At 49.1% G+C, this 12,842-nt stretch overlaps 1 long non-coding RNA gene across 1 annotated transcript; it reads right to left on the bottom strand.

The window, feature by feature from the left end:
- Positions 1-339: 339 nt before the first annotated feature.
- On the bottom strand, positions 340-12,842 carry LOC141408331 (uncharacterized). Its single transcript, XR_012422246.1, has 3 exons — positions 12,695-12,842; positions 11,514-11,655; positions 340-898 (listed from the first exon to the last, which is right to left on the bottom strand). It is a non-coding gene; the product is annotated as an uncharacterized lncRNA (long non-coding RNA).

The following is a 12,842-nucleotide window of genomic DNA, read 5'->3' as shown; positions in this document are numbered from 1 at the left end:
AACACCCCTCGATGGGAACCAGTTAAATTACAGTACGTCCATACAATGTAATACTCTGCAGCCACAAAGATAGATAAAAATGAGGATATTGTCATATACCAATAAGGAAATGACACCAAGATAGAGTGTTAAAGTGGGGGAAAAACCCAACAAACGTGTAGAACGTGTACAGACTGGCACCATTTATGTTAAAATGGAGTAAGGAAGGGTATAGATTTGTTTTAGCTTGTATGTGCAGAAAAACAATGTTAGAAAGATAAATAAAAACCTTATAACAGGGTTATCTATTTAGGGTAGGGGAACTGGGCATTTGGGGGACAGGGACAGGAGACATGTACATCTTTTCATTTTTTTTTAAGGTTTTGAACCATATAAACTACCTGTTCAAAAAAGCAAATGCATATAAACATTTTTTAAGCAACGTGACATTAAACAAAGCTGCTGTCCCTTCCTTCCACTGTACCATGTGCCTTAGACATCTTTGGAGGGCAGTCTGTCCCCTTTTCCAATGAGTTGCACAGGGCAGCAGGGCTCGGGACACCCTGGCAGCTCTAAGGATGGCTTCAGCACAGACTGCGGAAGGGAGCCCTGCCAGCAGGCAGTGCCAGGCCAAGTGTACCCTCTTTCCTTATCCCTGACTTAGAGAAACAAAACCAAGAGGCAAATCCACTCGTCGGCATTTCTGAATCCAGTTGTTAACCAATCCTCTTCCTGCCCTTTACTCTCCTTTTCTTCCTTTTTCCAGAAAATCCTGGAAAGCTCTGCAGCTACTTTGCAAAGTGCTTTACGAGCTCTGGCTGCCTCGTTGTTTTCCTTCTCTCTCATTTGGCCTGTGTCATCCTCTCAGGCAAGTACTGCAGTCAGACTTCCTGCCAGCTTGCCTGCTGGGTTCATCTGTCTTAAAACAAAAACAAAAACAAAAAACAAACAAACAAAAAAACCCTGTCTTTTCATAGAACTACAAACCTCAAATTTGAAGTTATTTTGTCCGAGCCTCCACCCAGAGCAGAAGATCCCAGTTGTAAAATTTAGCAGAGTAAACCTATTTGGTTTTAAAGCCCAATTCTGTGGTTTCACTTTGTCCATCCAATCAACTTGGAGTGACAGCTCTCATAAAATATTTGCTGTTGTGAAGAATCCCACGGGGCAGGTCTATTTGTGTGTGGAGTCTAGTGGTGCAGTGAGCACCAGTAAATTTCCATTCAGTAATTCAGGGACTTGTTAATCAACACCCAATATGTATCCATCACTGTCTGAGGCCCTGTGCTCCGGACAGAAACAAACACCGAGACTCAGCCTCTGCCCTTAAATCTCTAACAGCCGTGTTAGGATACCTTCAGGTCATCAAGCCGGGTCATTAGTGCCTGGCCTAATTGGTTTTGTTTTTAAAAAGCCATTTTCAAGGTATCAATTATATCACTGTGTTGTGGACATTTTTCATGGTGTTATGGGTTGGAAATATGATTTATGGGAATGGGTTTTTTTCTTTTTTAAGGTTTTGGGGAAATAGCTTTTATACTGCAAAGATAATGGCCAAAGTTCAAACTCTAGGTAATGTAATTCATATAAGATTAATTAGCCTTTCAGGGTATTAATTTTGTCATAACAGTGTCATAGCTTTCAGCTTTCTTTTTTTTTTTTTTTTTTTTTTTTTTTTTTTTGAGACAGAGTCTCGCTCTGTCGCCCAGGCTGGAGTGCAGTGGCCAGATCTCAGCTCACTGCAAGCTCCGCCTCCCGGGTTCACGCCATTCTCCTGCCTCAGCCTCCCGAGTAGCTGGGACCACAGGCGCCGCCACCTCGCCCGGCTAATTTTTTGTGTTTTTAGTAGAAACGGGGTTTCGCCGTGTTAGCCAGGATGGTCTCGATCTCCTGACCTTGTGATCCGCCCGTCTCGGCCTCCCAAAGTGCTGGGATTACAGGCTTGAGCCACCGCGCCCGGCCGCTTTCAGCTTTCATTAGCTAAAATTCCTTGGCTAATGTGCAGGAAATTTGAGATGTCTGCCAGGTGTGTTCAGTGAAAGATTTTGTTCAAATCAAATGTGAGTCTAAAAGCAAGTCATTTGGAGAGACACTGAGCTTGGCAGAGATTCAGGTGTCTAGAACCATACCATATACTCCCCAGAGAATGCTGGGCCAGAACATGTCTTCCCTTGAGCGTTGTTCAATTCACTAGGCACACGGAGCAGAAGACTCCGTGGAGGCAGCATGCTCACTCCCCATTACACACGCACAGCGTTACCAGGAACCATACCTCGACATTCATTCCTTGCTGGCTTATTCTCAAAGGAAAACCCCAACCAGAAGATAATGAACACCACAGACTGTTGGAAGCAGCAAGAAGCTACTGCACGTTTGTGGCTCCCACACATCCACCCAAAACACACCAGCAGGAAGAAAGAGCAATATATTATTCAGGTTTCCTGTCAGGACATCCTGGCTTGAAACACAGGTCTGCCACTTAAAAATGTAAGATAACCCACAGATGGGAAACTGCTACATTTTGTCCTTGGGAATCTCAGAAAACTGTCAGCTTATAAAATAGAGCTCAAAAGCAAGTAGAAAATCACCCATTCCCATTAATGATGGGGAGTTTTTCTTCCAGGCAAAGAGAATCGCAGGAACATGGGGGCATGAACTGACTCAAGGAATCTGGGCTGGGGAAGGCCCCAGGCAGTTTCTGGGCAGACTGGGTCTTGTCTCAGACCAACAACCTTGGTCCAAATTTGTCATAAGGACGTGACAAACTCAGTGTACAAGCATTACCACATAAATAGTAGGCCCTATTTTGTTGGTGACTGAAGATTGCCTTTAAACGCCTCACCATCCGCTACTGAACAGTGTAAGGTGTAAGCAGATCAGTTCAGCAGAACAGTATAAGGCTATACTTTGAACAGTAGTTGTCTCCTTGCGGAAACCCTACAATGAAGGGGAATCCATTAAAAAGAGGGTATAGGCTAGATCTCTGTTCTCCAGGCTTGTCATGGCAAGCTCAGGATTAGACAGACCACCCATCCATTCATTAATGCATTTATTCACTCATTCAATAAACATCTATAGAGCACTTTTTTTTTAGAGTCTCTCAGTCGCCCAGGCTAGAATGCAGTAGCGCAATCTTGGCTCACTGCAACTTCCATCTCTTGGGTTAAAGCAATTCATCTGCCTCAGCCTCCTGAGCAGCTGGGACTACAGGCATAAGCCACCACGCCTGGCTAATTTTTAAAATATTTTTAGTAGACATGGGGTTTTACCATGTTGGTCAGCCTGGTCTCGAACTCCTGACGTCAAATGATCTGCCCACTTCATCTCTCAAAGTGCTGGGATTACAGAAATGAGCCACCACGGCCGGGCGCGGTGGCTCAAGCCTGTAATCCCAGCACTTTGGGAGGCCGAGACGGGCGGATCACGAGGTCGGGAGATCGAGACCATCCTGGCTAACATGGTGAAACCCCGTCTCTACTAAAAAATACAAAAAACTAGCCGGGCGCGGTGGCGGGCGCCTGTAGTCCCAGCTACTCGGGACGCTGAGGCAGGAGAATGGCGTGAACCCGGGAGGCGGAGCTTGCAGTGAGCTGAGATCCGGCCACTGCACTCCAGCCTGGGCGACAGAGCGAGACTCCGTCCCAAAAAAAAAAAAAAAAAAAAGAAATGAGCCACCACATCCGGCCTTTTAATTTTTAATTAAAAAAACCTATTAGAAGCATTCAGAATGTCACAATATCAACAAAACAGCTGCAACTTTTTTTTTGTTTTGCGATTACAGAGTGGTATTCAGTTAACAGAACAATTACTTTGTATAAGCTGCATCAGAGACAACTGAAGATGAAAAAACTACCATCCCCATATATAACTAATTTGTGCTGTGCACCAACAAGAACCTGCTTTAAATTTCCATGCCAATTTACAACCCCCATACCGTACCAGGCAAGGTTAGTGGCTACTGAAAATACCACCAGGACAGGGCTATCTAAAGATGCATTTGGTAGTATGTTAACTATACAAAAAAAGACACTGCACAGTTTAAAAACAAATCTTACACAGCCTTACATTTCAATTTTTTTCTTTAAAAGGAGTGAGTTGTGTACAGGGGGGTTAAATGCTTTATAGACAAGAAAAGAAAACTGCGCTAGAACCAACTTATTCATCATGATCATCTTCTTCATCTTCATCCTCTTCATCTTCCTCATCTTCCTCCTCTTCCTTTTCTTGCTTTTTTCGGCCTTGACAACTCCCTTTTTTGCTGTATCAGGCTTTCCTTCAGCTCGATATGCAGCAATTTCCTTTTCATATTTTTCCTTCAGCTTCGCAGCCTTCTTGTCATAAGGCTGCTTGTCATCTGCAGCAGTGTTATTCCACATGTCTCCCAGTGTCTTCGCAACATCACCAATGGACAGGCCAGGATGTTCTCCTTTGATTTTTGGGCCATACTCAGAGCAGAACAGGAAGAGGCCAAAGGAGGCCCCTTGGGCACATTGGGATCTTTGAACTTCTTTTTTGTCTACCCTTTGGGAGCGATACAGGTTTTCATTTCTCTTTCATAATGGGCCTTGTTCGCCTTTGCGGTATCTTCGAATTTTCCTCTCTTTAGCAGACATGGTCTTCCATCTCTCTGAGCGCTTCTTAGAAAACTCTGAGAAGCTGGCCGGGCGCGGTGGCTCAAGCCTGTAATCCCAGCACTTTGGGAGGCCGAGACGGGCGGATCACGAGGTCAGGAGATCGAGACCATCCTGGCTAACACGGTGAAACCCCGTCTCTACTAAAAAATACAAAAAACTAGCTGGGCGAGGTGGCGGGCGCCTGTAGTCCCAGCTACTCGGGAGGCTGAGGCAGGAGAATGGCGTAAACCCGGGAGGCGGAGCTTGCAGTGAGCCGAGATCGCGCCACTGCACTCCAGCCTGGGTGACAGAGCCAGACTCTGTCTCAAAAAAAAAAAAAAAAAGAAAAGAAAAGAAAACCCTGAGAAGCTGACTGAAGCATCTGGGTGCTGCTTCTTATGCTCCTCCCAACAAGTTTGCACAAAAAATGCATATGATGACATTTTGCCTCTCGGCTTCTTAGGATCTCTTTGCCCACGTTTAGTTATTTCTCCTCAGTGAGGCACAGAGTCGCCCAGTGCCCGTCTGGTTCTCACTTGCCCCAGCGCTGTCTCTATGGAGCTCAATGTACTGCAATGGCTGTTAGAGCCTATTTTTTTTTTTTTTTTTTTTTGAGACAAGGTCTTGCTCTGTCACTGGAGGCTGGAGTGCAGTGGTGCAATCACGGCTCACTGCAGTCTCAACCTCCTGGGCTCAAGCAATCCTCCCTCCTCAGCCTCCCAAGTAACTGGTACTACCGGCGTGTGCCACCATGCCCAACTAAGTTTTGTATGTTTTGTAGAGACAGGGACTTATGTTACTCAGGCTAGTCTCAAACTCCTAGGCTCAACCAATCCTCCAGCTTTAGCCTTCCAAAGTGCTGGAATAACAGGTACTGTTATTCCAAGTAACTGGTACTACTGGTGTGCGCCACCATGCCCAGCTAATTTTTGTATTTTTCTGTAGAGACAGGGTCTTACTATGTTACCCAGGCTATTCTCGAACTCCTAGGCTCAACCAGTCCTCCAGCTTTGGCCTTCCAAAGTGTTGGAATAACAGGCGTGAGCCACCGCACCCGGCCAGTGCAAATTCTTGGGAGCCTGCTCTCTCTCTTAGGTAGGTTACAATGGATACTATCTGTTAACACTAGTATTCCTACTGTCCCGTATTTGATCTTTACTCCTCAACCGCAAACTTTTATTTCCTTCTGCTATTCTAGCCCATGATTCTCATAAACCATCAAAATGTCTTCAGAATGCCAAATTTTTGTGTGTCCCGATTTCATCTCTGGCATAAACTTTATAGCTCTGAAACTCTTGGTTCAAAAAATAGTGCCGTGGAGAGCCAGGTGGTCAGCCTGAGACCTCAACTTGTAGTCCCTCCAGACTCATACCTGTATCTGTGAACAGGGAATCTCCTGAGGAAACACACGTGGTCTCCACAGATTCCACAGCCACACCATCTCATGACCTGGCTTCCTCCCCTCCCCCCGCCCAGCCTCCACCCGCTGGGCAGGAAAAGGAGCCGAGAAAAGTGAGTCTTCAGCTCCTTCCTCTTCTGTACTTACATCTATCACATCTCACCACGTCAACACTGTTATTTTCTTAGAACTATATAGTGTTCATATTTGGGGTTTAGGATAAAATCCATTTTGCTCTATCATTGCAACTGGCTTTTCTGGCTTTCAGAGAAAATACCTCCTTTGGAGATCTTGGCTTATTTTTCCCCAGGGAGTGAGTCATATTCACAAACACGCTTTATCTTCTGGGACACAACCTGGTCAGCTAGCTACCCCAACTCACAGAAAATAATCACAAAGATTTTGTGTCCCTTTTACCTTTTTTTTTTTTTTTTTTTTGAGACAGAGTTTCCTCTTGTTGCCCAGGCTGGAGTGCAATGGCACAATCTCAGGTCACCACAACCTCCATCTCCCGGGTTCAAACAATTCTCTTGCCTCAGCCTACTGAGTAGCTGGGATTACAGGCACCTGCCACCATGCCTGGCTAAGTTTTGTATTTTTAGTAGAGACGGGGTTTCACCATGTTGGCCAGGCTGGTCTCGAACTCCTGACCTAAGGTGATCCCCCTGCCTCAGCCTCCCAAAGCGCTGGAATTACAGGCGTGAGCCATCACACCCGGCCCCCTTTTACCTTTATATCACTCACTTCCACAAAATTTATTTAAAATTTAGAGGAAAACCTCTGTACTTCCTCCTGCCTCCTACCCCTTGTTTTAACTTTTTTTTTTTTTTTTGAGACAGTGTCTCGCGCTGTCACCCAGGCTGGAGTGCAGTGGCCGGATCTCAGCTCACTGCAAGCTCCGCCTCCCAGGTTCACGCCATTCTCCTGCCTCAGCCTCCCGAGTGGCTGGGACTACAGGCGCCCGCCACCTCGCCCGGCTAGTTTTTTGTATTTTTTAGTAGAGACGGAGTTTCACCGTGTTAACCAGGATGGTCTCGATCTCCCGACCTCGTGATCCGCCCGTCTCGGCCTCCCAAAGTGCTGGGATTACAGGCTTGAGCCACCGCGCCCGGCCTTTTTTTTTTTTTTTTTGAGACAGACTCTTGCTCTGTCACCAGGCTGGAGTGCAGTGGCACGATCTCAACTCACTACAACCTCCGCTGCCCGGGTTCATGCGATTCCCCTGCCTCAGCCTCCCAAGTCACTGGGATTACAGGAACGCATCACTACCCCCAGCTAATTTTTTGTATTTTAGTAGAGACGGGGTTTCACCATGTTGGCCAAGATGGTCTCGATCTCCTGACCTCGTGATCCACCCACCTTGGCTTCCCAAAGTGCTGGGATTACAGGTGTGAGCCACCACGCCCGGTCCCCTTGTTTTAATTTTCTCCATAGCACTTGTCACTATCAACATACTAGATAGCTTATTCATTTGTTCATCATTCATTCATTGTTTGTCTCTCTCTCTTTCCTCATGGGAATGTAAACTTCTGGCCAGACATGGTGGCTAACATCTGTAATCCCAGCACTTTTGGAGGCTGAGGCTGGCAGATCACTCAAGGTCAGGAGTTCAAGAACAGCCTCTGGCCAACATGGTGAGACCCCATCTCTACTAAAAATACAAAAAAAATTAGCCAGGCGTGGTGGTGCATGCCTGAAGGTTGCAGTGAGCTGAGATTGCGCCACTACTCTCCGGCCTAGGTGACAGCGCCAGACTCTGTCTCAAAAAAAAAAAAAAAAAAGGTAAACTTTTTGAGGGCAGGGCTTTTGTTTGTTTTGTATATTGCTGTATTCCCAGGCCCAGCTCAGTGCCTGGCACATAGAAGATACTCAATAAAGGTTGAACAAATAAACTGGTGAATAAATAGTTGATTTTTCCTTCCTTGTCTCTGAGGCCTACCACTTCCCTCTCCTGCCACAACGTCTTTCCATTGTCTCAATTCCTAAGAGATCAGATGACTGTATGTTCTGTGTAGGCTCCAGAGGCGAACCACCGAAACAGTGGGTAGTTCCTCTCCATCTCCTGCATCTCCACCTACTGATAGCACAAACATTTTGCAAGTCCTACTCGACTCCTCTGTGGTACCATCCCTTAATCTCCCAGTGATCTCACCTTCTTCTGAACTCACAGCATCCAGTGCACGTATCACTCTTCTACAGTTTAGCACTTTCCGCCTTGTGCGGATAATATAATTCTCCTGAATGTGAGCAAAGCTGGCTTCCTGCACCAACCCTTTCCCCTCTTTTCAGCAGCTCCTCACTTTTTACCTCGTGGAATTTAAACAAGGACCCAGATGTGGGACTTACACTTTCAGGCTGGCCCATTACGACAGGTCTCATCTCTCAAACACCTATTTAGAGAGTTTACACAATGTTGAGGGACATATAAATCAAATGCCAATTTACTGACTTACACTGAGGAATGATAGACATTCAAAATGGACTGGAATGCCTGAATTGGCCTGACTGGCCAATGTCCCCATGGGCTAAGGATTGCTTAGTAAAATGCAGACTTAGAACAAAAGTAACTAACCTAAAGTCAGGTCTCACCTCTAAGGCAGGAGATCCTCTTTCGTGAAACAGGAGCAGCAGCCTGACCAAGGAACTCACTGAGCTCACCTGTTCTCCCCCTAGCCCTGGGCCCTGCCAGGGTTATACTTGGAAGTATAGGTACTTCCAAGGATGGCCAAACCCCTCCTGTTAAGTCTGCCAAACTGGTTTATAACCCAGTTGCTTAGACTTCACCTAAATTACAACCACTTTCCAGCCCCTCTCCTTTTAGACTAAAAGCTCCCAAGGGCCCATGCCTTGCAGGGCTTTTTTTTGTTTGTTTGAGGCAGAGTCTCGCTCTGTTGCCCAGGCTGGAGTGCAGTGGCCCGATCTCGGCTCACTGCAAGCTCCGCCTCCCAGGTTCACGCCATTCTCTTGCCTCAGCCTCCTGAGTAGCTGGCACTACAGGTGCCCACCACCACGCCTCGCTAATTTTTTGTATTTTCAGTAGAGACAGGGTTTCACCGTGTTAGCCAGGATAGTCTCTATCTCTTGACCTCGTAATCCTCCCGCCTCAGCCTCCCAAAGTGCTGGAATTACAGGTGTGAGCCACTACGCCCAGCGCTTTTTTTTTTTTTGAGACAGAGTTTCCCTCTTGTTGCCCAGGTTGGAGTGCAATGGCGCCATCTCAGCTCACCGCAATCTCCACCTCCCAGGTTCAAGCAATTCTCCTGCCTCAGCCTCCCAAGTAGCTGGGATTACAGGCATGCACTACCACGCCCGGCTAACTTTGTATTTTTATAGAGATGGGGTTTCTCCATGTTGAGGCTGGTCTTGAACTCCTGACTTCAAGTGGTCCACCCACCTTGGCCTCCCAAAGTGCTGGGATTACAGGCTTGAGCCACCGTGCCTGGCCAGCAGGTTTCAATAAGTATGTTGTGACACAAAGGGCCGCTTTGTCAGCAAAGAAAGGAACAGAAAAACTCACTCCCCCTGCCGTTTTTTTTTTTTTTTTTTTTTAAGAGACAGGCTCTCTGTTGCCCAAGCTGGAGTGTGATCACAGCTCACTGTAGCCTTAATCTCCAGGGTTCAAGCTTTCCTCTCACTCTCAGCCTCCCAAGTAGCTAGGACTACCAAGCGTGCATCACCACGCTGGCTAGTGTTTTTGTTTTTTGTTTTCTTTTACAGAGATGGGGTTACACCATGTTGGCCAGGCTGGTCTGGAACTCCTGGGTTCAAGGGATCCTCCCACCTCAGCCTCCCAAATTACTGGGATTACAGGCATGAGCCACCTCCCCTGGCTTCACTCCCCATTTAAAGGGTCCCTGGGCCAGGCCACCACACCCAGCTAAAGTTTTTATTTTTAGTAGAGACAGGGTTTCACCATATTGGCCACACTGGTCTCAAACTTCTGACCTCAAGTGATTTGCCCAGTTCAACCTACATCCACTCTCTTGATCTGAAACACTGAAGCTACCTGCCTTGTTCAAAGCCAAAAAGCATCTACCTACAAAGCCCTGGGTTTTTTGTTTGTTTTATTGGAGACGGAGCCTCACTCTGTTGCCCAGGCTGGAGTGCAATGGCGTGGTCTTGGCTCCTGACCTCGTGATCCGCCCGCCTAGGTTTTGAAGGACAAATGCCTGCACCCTTATTTGTTTGCCTTCTCCTGGGAATTTCTCTATCCAATGCGGTAGGCAATATTTTTTTTTTTCTTTTTTGAGACGGAGTCTCCCTCTGTTGCCAGGCTGTAGTGCAGTGGTGCAATCTTGACTCACTGCAATCTCCGCCTCCCAGGTTCAAGCAATTCTCCTGTCTCAGCCTCCTGAGTAACTGGGACTACAGGCACGCGCCACCACGCCCAGCTGATTTTTGTATTTTTAGTAGAGACAGGGTTTCACCATGTTGGTCAGGATGTTCTGGATCTTGACCTCGTGATCCGCCCGCCTCGGCTTCCCAAATTGCTGGGATTACAGGCATGAGACACTGTGCCCAGCAACAAGATAATTTTAAAAGGAGAGGGTACTTCTGCTTTTGTTGCTTTTGTCTTGTCTTTTGTGGTTCCACATACAACACAGCAGTGTCTATGGGTTGTTAATCGCAACATAATGCAGACAACACAATTGTCTCTGGGGTCCACTGAATCCAAGTTACACATGCACCACACTTCTGCCTTTTGCACTGCAGACTGGCAAGTGAGCAATGTTTTGTAGAAGCAGCAGGTGTGAGGAGAGGTGACTTCTGCCAGATGGTGCTAAAAAAAGGCCCAAGTCTGATACACAGGAGTCCTTCCATTAACCCATCCATGACCAAGGCAAAGTGTGTGCGTGTGGGGTGAGGAGTGGGAGGAACTGCCCTGTTTTTGCCTTTTGGTCTTCTGCCTCAAACACTATCCATCTGTCACCCAACCTGGTTTTGCCTTGATATAAATGGCAGGGGTGGCCAAGAGAATGGGGTGACAGAGGGGGAAACCCACGGTGTTATATGCTTTCACCTATACCCTCCAAGATGGCCCTGAGCGTCTCACACCCTAGAGGTCTGACCAGGTACTGACGCTTTCTTGTCAAAGCCCTACAACTATCACCTCCCTGCTGTGAAATATGAGGTGAGTTATTTAAACCGGCGGAACCAGTTTCCTCATCTACATAGAGGGATGATGATTCCCCCTAGCTCACAGGACAGCTGTGGGCATCGAATGAGTTCACTCATGTGAAAAATCTAGCACAACCCCTGATACATGACACAAGCACTTCAGGACTCATTCATGTTCCTCCTTCCAGGAGATGGCCTTGCACTTTCTACTCTGGTAGGCCAGCCTCATATAAGCTCCTGGAGGCTGGCGTGTCCCCAGGGGTCAGACCATCCCAGGAACGATGACTTGACCACAGCCATGTCATGAAGTACCAGATTCTGGGAAGGGGCAGCAAGAGGAGAAAGTGAAGGGCGCCTCAAGGTAGTGTGTGCCCTAGACAGGGCTCCCAGCCATAAGCACTTACGCAGGTGCAGGGGCACAGAGAAAATTCTGGTAACACTCCTCCTTCAATTCTGATCAGGTCCCAGGCTCAACTAATCAGTTCAGGGAAGGGCCCTCTGCCACCTTTTCCTAACCAAAGCCACTCGCGGGTGCGGAGCTCACACCTAGAAAAGGGAAACTTCTATTAACAGCCAATACGCAAAACACACAAAGCCTTTTGTTTAAAGGACTAACCAGGCGTTAGTGCCCTTCCAGACCGGCTCTCGGGACTGGCGGGGAAGAAGGGGAAAAGAAATCAGCGTATTTTGACAAAACACCCACCATGGGCTAGGCGGAGACTAAGTGTGCGAAGCGGATCCCGCTGTACAAAGGGAAAAACCGCGGCGGGGAGAGCCTGAGCCGCGGGCTCCAGGCCACCAGTCGCAGACAGGGGCGGCCCTCCCGGCGCGCGCCCTCCTCCTCCCCGACCTGGCTGGAGCTGCCCAGGGCGGGCGTAGACCGGGGGGCGGAGGGCGACGGTATCCCAGGTGGGGCGGGACCTGACTCCGGACGCTACGACTCTTTAACCGCAGCGCCGCGCGGTCTCGAACTCGAGGTGCGGCCCGAGCCCACGTGCCCCAAGTCGCCCCCGCTGCCCTGGAGGACCTGCGGGCCCCGGTCCAGGCGTGGTCCCGCTCGCACTAGGGAGCGGTCGCCCAGGGTGCCAGGAAGTCGGGGCCCGGCCAGCCGCCGACCGGCCGCACCCCTCCCCGCTGAGCTCGCGCGCCCGCCTAGTCAGCACCTTTCCCGCAGCGCAGCCCCACGGTGGGTCACGAGGCGGGCGTGGCCCGACCAGCCCCGGCTGGACCAGGCATCGGCGCCACTCACCTCGCCCCTCCCCGTCCCGCTGGTCTCCCCTCCCCCCTCCTTCCCCTCCCCCTCTCCGTTCTCCTCCTCCTCCCCATCCCCCGGCGGGCCGCAGGGCGCCACGTCCCTGGCCCCGCCCCTGCGAGCCACGCGGGGAACCCCGGTGACGTCACCACCCTCCAGCGCTCGCATTCCCGCGCTCTCCAGAAAAGACGCGAAGGTGGTGACGTGTCCGGTGCGCCAGGGCGGCTGCGCAGGAGGCATTGGCAACTGAGCGTCCTGCGGCGCCGCCTGGTGGAAGCAAAGCGGCCGAGCCCCCGGAAGCGGCGGCGCGGGCGAGAGGAGAACGTGACTTACGTCATCTGGCGGAGGCGAGGGGGCGGCTGCCGCGTGACCAGCCCCAGCCCGGCGCTGTCGGCGCGTTTCTCTTTCTCTTCTGTTCTCAGTGGAGAGGTTGGAAGCTTGATTTCATGCCCTTTATTTTACTTTGACTGTTTTCAAACCT

The sequence above is a fragment of the Macaca fascicularis genome, chromosome 13 (genome assembly GCF_037993035.2).
Source record: "Macaca fascicularis isolate 582-1 chromosome 13, T2T-MFA8v1.1".
Lineage (NCBI taxonomy): Eukaryota > Metazoa > Chordata > Mammalia > Primates > Cercopithecidae > Macaca > Macaca fascicularis.
The sequence above is the reverse complement of the archived record's forward strand: the minus strand, read 5'-3'. Positions and strand labels throughout refer to the sequence as shown.